The sequence below is a fragment of the Fomitiporia mediterranea genome (assembly GCF_000271605.1).
Source record: "Fomitiporia mediterranea MF3/22 unplaced genomic scaffold FOMMEscaffold_1, whole genome shotgun sequence".
In the NCBI taxonomy this organism is placed as follows: domain Eukaryota; kingdom Fungi; phylum Basidiomycota; class Agaricomycetes; order Hymenochaetales; family Hymenochaetaceae; genus Fomitiporia; species Fomitiporia mediterranea.
Genome location: NW_006760386.1, coordinates 9,495,453 through 9,502,170, shown reverse-complemented (window position 1 = coordinate 9,502,170; position 6,718 = coordinate 9,495,453).

The following is a 6,718-nucleotide window of genomic DNA, read 5'->3' as shown; positions in this document are numbered from 1 at the left end:
ATTACATTACATTGTAACCTTGTGGAGGTTACACACAATCTGTTAGCCTCATTACATGACTTATCTTATAAATAGCTCTAAGACATTCCTAAGACTGTATCTCTTCTTGTACCTCCTTCAATACTAGTCAATTGCCTGTTCTGCAACCTGAGTGAGACATTGTCTCCACTTTTTTTTGAACATCACAATTGTCTGGCCTGCCAACTACTATAAAGACTTACTAGCTTCTCTGACTGTCAACCTGCTACCTGCCACTTGTCACTTGTACCTGCCACCTACTGTCTAGACCTGCTACTTGCTACCTGCCTCCTACACTCAACCTGCCACTAGCTACTAGCCACCTGTCTACTCTAACATGCTCTGTCCTCTAGCCCAAATTAGTAGTTATAAGCCTAACTCTGCCCCTACTGTAATGGACAGTCAAATGACTCTAAAGCTCCTTAGTGAATATGCTTGCAAATGTGCTACCTTCTTCACACACAAGAATATTCCTGACAATGAACAAGTCTGCCTCATCATACATAGTCTTGAGCCCATTAAAGTATGTAGTTGGTATGTGGCCCAACCTGGCTGGATTGAGGCTATAGAGTTTGAAGAGTTTATTACTAACCTTAAGAGAATTGTTCTCAAGCATAATTGGGACCTTAAGCTGTGTAATAAAATTGAAAATCTTAAACAGGACAGAAAACATGCTAACAAGTTCTATTTCAAGATTCTTGGCCAAAACCATCTCCTCAGTAGAAGTCCTGTCATCCTCTCTTACTAGGAAATCTGCTTTCTCATGAGTACCTGTCTAGATATTGACCTCAAACAAGTGTGCTCTGAACCTGGAATTCAAGGCATTACTAACTTCTAGGACTGGCTTACTACTGTTTGTGAGACTGACAACTGTGTACACAACCACTACAAGCTTATTACAGATACAATCTGTAACTACAAAGGCAGTCATACTACACAGTCAGCTCCCTCTTTCTCTAGTCCCTTAAGGACTTCTAATACAATTTCTCAGGCCTAAGAGAATGTAGCAAGCCTGAAAATTGAGAAACTCTTGACTGTAGAGAAATTCATGCTCAATTGTCACAATGGATACTTTAAATACTGTTTCATGTATGTTAATCACCTTGTAAAGAACTGTCAGATCCTGTATTCAAGAATAAATTGTACATCTATTACTGAAGCAGAAGGTATCTGCCTACATTCAAAGCACATGCCCCCTCTACCATCTTTAAACTGTGTCAAGTCTGTACTAGTTGTATCAATCACAACTAATATCTGGCTTGATCAACTTCCTAACTATGTGTGTGTTTTATTACAGCTCAAGCCACTCACTACTACAAGTTTGTCATTGTCCTATTAAGAAGAAGATGTAGTAGTAGCTACTCTTAGGGTGGAAATGCTCTCAGCTGTCCATGTTAATGACTCAGACAAGTACATGCTTATTAACCCCCCCTAAATCCATTAGGAGTGTCTGCTAGACAGTCTTACAACACTAAAACCCTTGTCTGTCTGTACCCTTATTGACAATGGCTCTTCTCTAGCAATTATTGATGAAGCACTTGTGTACAACCTTAGATTGCCCTGTTTCTGTCTCTCTAGCCCTATTCATATCTCCCTTACTCTATCAAATTCTTCTTCCAATTCTTTACAAACCCTACATGAATACATTAAACTCTCCCCTACTTCTGTTGATTACACCTGGAAATCCCACACTATTAGGGCAGTAGTTGCCCCCTCCCTGTGTTCACTAATCATCCTAGGCCTACTGTTCTTACTTACAAATAGAATCACAGTCTCTCATTATTATACACAGACTATTTGCTCTACTCCTAACTACTAGCTCCTACCTGTATCCTGCTGGATTCCAACTTTACAAGTATTACAAGTTGACTCTCCCTCTCCAGACATTATCTTAGTAGTACATACAAAAATCCAAGAGCTTACCTTACAGGATCATCTCTCCAAGTTAAGTAATGGCCTATGTAAGTAATACACTTTACTTTTCTGTTCAGAGCTCCCCTATGTAGACACACTCCCTTCTAATGTTTTCCACTACTTCAAATTGAAAGATCCAAACCTTCAGATAAAGCCTTACCAGTACTCCTACCCTAGAAAATATTGTAACACATAGGAGGTCCTTCTATAAAGCCATCTTCTGACTGACAGATTAAGACCCTCTTCCAGTCCTATCTCCTCTCCTACTTTCCTCATTACTAAATCAGACCCTTCAGCTCTTCCACATATGGTTTGTGATTATTAGGAGCTTAACAGTAATACAATACCTGATAACTACCTACTACCTTGGATAGACAATATCCTGGCTGACTGTGCAAAAGGTCTTATTTGGGGAAAAATTGACATGACAAATGCCTTCTTTCAGACCTGTGTTCATCCTAATAACATCTACTTAACTGTAATCAATACACTACTTAGACTCTATAAATGGACTGTCATACTTATAGGCTGCAGAAATGCTCCTGCCACCCACCAGTGTTGTGTGACAGAAGCCTTGTGTTGTCTCATTAGTAAGATCTGTCATGTCTATCTGAATGACATTATTATCTGGTCTGCCAATCTCAAAGCCCATACTAAGAATATCTCTATTGTTCTAGACTCCCTTCAGGAAGCACACCTCTTCTGTTCTCTGAAGAAAACCTCCTTGTTCTGTTCATCAATTGATTTCTTAGGTTATCAAATAGATTAGTAAGGCATACACACAGACCCTACCAAAACTGAGAAGATTATACAATGGCTGGTACTACAATCTTCTTCAGACACACAGAGGTTTCTTAGTCTTGTCCAGTTTCTTACTCCCTTTCTACCTAGACTTGCAGAACATACTACTGTCTTGAACCCTTTGACATTAAAGGAATGTGATAAGAATTTCCTACACTAGTCTTCAAAGTTTTAACATGTGTTTGATACTATCAAGGCTCTTACTATGTCTGTACAATACTTAACAGTCATTAACCACCTAGATCCTAGTGACAATAAGATCTATCTCTACACAGATGCCTCAGATCTCTGTACAGGCACAGTTCTCTCCTTTAGGCCTTCACCAGACTTGGCTCATCCTGTTACTTATGACTCTACTCCCTTGAAGCCTACAGAGTGTAACTACCTAGTCTATAAGAAGGAATTGCTTGCTATTGTAAAAGCTCTTAAAAAGTTCTGCTCCAACCTCCTGGGAACTACATTCACTGTATTTACAGATCACAAGACACTCACAAGTTTCCTTTCCCAGAGAGATCTCTTGTGCTGACAAGCATGTTAGCAAGAATTCCTGGCTTAATATGTTTTTGATGTTCAATACATGCCTGGCAAACAAAACAAAGCTGCTGACACTCTGTCCAGACTTCCAGATGAGGAATTCTCCCCCCCTACAGTAGTATCCTCCTGCCTTGCAATCTCTACAGATGAACAATTACTTCTTCAAATCCAATTGTCCTACAAAGATGACCTATTCTGTACTAAGCTCCTCTCTCAGCCTCTCAAATCCCTTAGTGTTCAAGTTAAGAACAGTCTACTGTTCTTGAGTGACAGGCTTGTTGTTCTGTGTGTTAATCAACTCTACAAACATTTCTACAAACTTGCTCATAACTCTATAGGCTACTTTGGGATTGACAAGACTTATGTAACACTGAAATCATTGTTCTACTGGCTGAACATGTGTTCTGACCTTAAAAATTCATACATTAAGCAATGTGACTCATGTCAGAGGTATAAATTGTCCACTCGAAAACCTGCTGGTCCTTTACACCCTCTTACTGTGGCTGACTGGTGTGGTAATACAATTGCTATTAACTTTATAAGTCCTCTGCCTCCAGACTACAGGTTTAATAGAATTGCAACTATTACTAACCAACTCAGTAGCAACATTTGCCTACTCTCTATCTGTATGGGCCAAACTCCTGAAGAGTTTGCCTGTGTTTTCTTTGACAGATAGTATTGTGAAAACAGCCTTCCTCTCAACATTATCTCAGATTAGAATCACCTCTTTACCTCCAAGTTCTGGAAGGCTCTTTATAAAATTTTGAGGGTTAAACTGAAGATGTCTACAGCTTATCACCCTCAAACAGATGGAATCTCAGAATGTACAAACAAGTCAGTCATCCAGGCACTTTGATTCTACATCAACTGACAACAAAAGGGCTGGTACTGTGTGCTACCTTGTGTTTGGTTTAAGCTTATGAACACTAAAAATGTGTCAACAGGATTTTCCCCCTTTCAACTTTACCTTAGCCAATGCCCCTGTCTGATCCTACCTCTTGTACCCTTACCAGACAATGAGCCTACCCTTCTAGAGGACAAGTAAGCTCATTCTCTCATCCAGCAGCTTGATCTTGACATTACAGAAGTACAGGACTCTCTCATCCTGGCTAAAACTTCTCAAGCTCATACTGTAAACTGGAAGAGGAGTCCAGAAGACTCCTATACTCCTAGTGATTTTGTTATACTATCTACCTTCCATCAGTGTCAAGATTACACTCAGGGTGGTGACAATCATGTAGCCAAATTCATGCTAAGATGGGACAGCAAGTACTGTGTCCTCAAGACTTTCCCAGAACACTCTACTTACTAGCTTGAATTGCCAAACTCTCACACCAAATTTTCTACCTTCCATACATCTCAGCTCAAACAATACTATGCAAATGATTCTGCATTATACTCTACACATGAACTTGCACAACCTCCTCCTGTCCTCACAGAGGAAGGACTCAAAGAGTAGGAAGTAGAAGCTATAATTGATCAACAAAGACAAGGACACAGCCTCCAATACCTTGTTTGCTAGAAAGGGTACAGTCTAGAAGACAATCTTTGGTTGCCCAAGCAGGAACTAGACAACTGTACAGTATTGGACCAATAGGAACAACAGTTACACACCAACTCTCATACATAGCCCTCCTCAATCCTCAATTTCCATTCTACAAAACACTTGTAGAGTGTGTTCAACTAATGCCTTCTCCTCTCTTATCTTCATCTTCATATTCAACACATCTTTTCTCTTACAGACATTCTCAATTTCCATTCTAATATATCCCTCCTTCTTCAATCCCTTCCCTGCCTTGCCTGTTCCTTACCCCCTATATTTATTCACACACTCTTGCACTACTCTTCCCTTTCCCCTCTTTCTCTCTTCTTCCCAGTAGGGAAGAGTGTAACCTTGTGGAGGTTACATGCAATCTGTTAGCCTCATCACATGACTTATCTTATAAATAGCTCTAAGACATTCCCAAGACTGTATCTCTTCTTGTACCTCCTTCAATACTAGTCAATTGCCTGTTCTGCAACCTGAGTGAGACATTGTCTCCACACATTTGCTATTATTAATTACATTTGTTGCGACTTTTTTGTGATGTTGTTTGTAGTTTTTAAGTACATGTAACAATGTTTAAGTGCTAGATAATGCTCCATACCAGGGTCATTAAGGTATTTAGCTAACTGATTTGTTACAAATGCTATATCTGGCCATGTACAGTCTGCAATGTATCTAAGTGCACCAACTATGTTCATGTATAGTATATCAGACATTTGTTCTCTATTGTTATTAGTTTACAGTACTGTTTTTAATTGTGTACCAGGCTGTATAAGTGTTTGTACACTTTGTTTGTTTGTAAGTTTGTAATGTTCTATTATACTATTAATATAATGTGTCTGACACATCCTGATGAATCTATGCTCTCTATCACATTGAATCTCTATACTAAGTAGCCAGTGTAATTTGCCACTGTCTGTATATTATAAATGATGTGTAATAGATTGTTTTATTATTGTAATAGTATTATTATTCATTACTACAATAGTAATATTGTTGACATGTACAAATAATATGGCTACAGTTATTTCTTTCTTCCTTGTAAAGAATACAGTGTTATCATGTTTGGATTTCATTAATCTGCATTTAAGTAGTATGTTAGATAGTGTTTTATACTATCTTCTACCAGCTTGTTTTAATCTGTATAGTGCTTTTCATAATCATAATATTTGTCCATTCTGTAATCTGTCTATTAAGTTACTTGGAGGAGGTTTAACATATATTTCTTTGTCTTCTGTCAATTGTCTATACAGATATACTGATTTTATATCTATCTAATGTATTTTATAATTATTAGATGCTGCCCATACTAATATTAATCATACTGTAGATAGTCTAGCAGTAGGAGCAAATAAATTGTCTGTATGATAGTCAAGGCTGTCAATCTGATAGTTTCCTTGAACTACTAAATGTGCTTTGTATTTTTCTATACTATTGTTGGTGTATTGCTTTATTTTATAAACAAATTGTGTTCTGATAATGTTAATATTATTGTATGGATTTGTGATTTCCTATGTATTATGATTTTCTAATTGTTTTATTTTGTCTTTCATAACTGTAATCCATGAATCATGATCCAGACATTGGATTGCTTTATTAAATGAAGTCGGATCCAATTGTATTTCACTTATTTTAGTATTAAACTCTGTTAAATGAATGGCAATATTATCTTCATCCTTTTTGCTAAGTCCATACATGTGTTTTGTTATGTGTTTATTCTCCATACATTGTTCAAGCTCAATAGTACATTCTGTTGGCTTCTGTTTCTGTTCCAATCAATGTAGTTTAGGTTCTACTTCTTTTTCAGTTAATTTAACTTTGTTGTCTGTTAAGTCTGTTGGTTCTGCTGCTTTTCCTTTTTGTTTAGGATCAGTATTGTCTGTATCATTGTTGTCCATTCTCATT